This window comes from Sebastes umbrosus, chromosome 20 (genome assembly GCF_015220745.1).
Source record: "Sebastes umbrosus isolate fSebUmb1 chromosome 20, fSebUmb1.pri, whole genome shotgun sequence".
Lineage (NCBI taxonomy): Eukaryota > Metazoa > Chordata > Actinopteri > Perciformes > Sebastidae > Sebastes > Sebastes umbrosus.
In genome coordinates this window covers 12,366,658-12,367,317 of record NC_051288.1, presented here as the reverse complement: position 1 = coordinate 12,367,317, position 660 = coordinate 12,366,658, and positions in this window count along the sequence as shown.

The following is a 660-nucleotide window of genomic DNA, read 5'->3' as shown; positions in this document are numbered from 1 at the left end:
ACACACACACACACACACTCAATTCAATTCAATTCAATTTGCTTTATTGGCATGACTGTCAGGTGAACAATATTGCCACTCTCTCTCTCACTCACTCACACACACACACACACACACACACACTCTCTCTCTCTCACACTCACTCACTCACTCTCTCTCTCTCTCACTCACTCACTCACACACACACACACACACACACTCTCTCTCTCACACTCACTCACTCACTCTCTCTCTCACTCACTCACTCACTCACACACACACTCTCTCTCTCTCACTCTCTCACTCACACACACTCACTCTCTCACTCACACACACTCTCTCTCTCTCTCACACACTCTCGCTCTCTCTCTCACTCACTCACTCTCTCTCTCTCTCTCTCTCACACTCACTCACACTCTCACTCACTCACTCACACTCTCGCTCTCTCTCTCACTCACTCACTCACTCACACTCTCGCTCTCTCTCGCACACTCACTCACACTCTCACTCTCCCACTCACTCACTCACACTCTCTCTCTCTCTCTCTCTCTCTCTCACACACACTCACTCACTCACTCACATACACTCTCTCTCGATCACTCACACACTCTCACTCACTCACACACTCTCTCACTCTCTCTCTCTCTCTCACTCACTTACACACTCTCTCTCTCTCTCTCT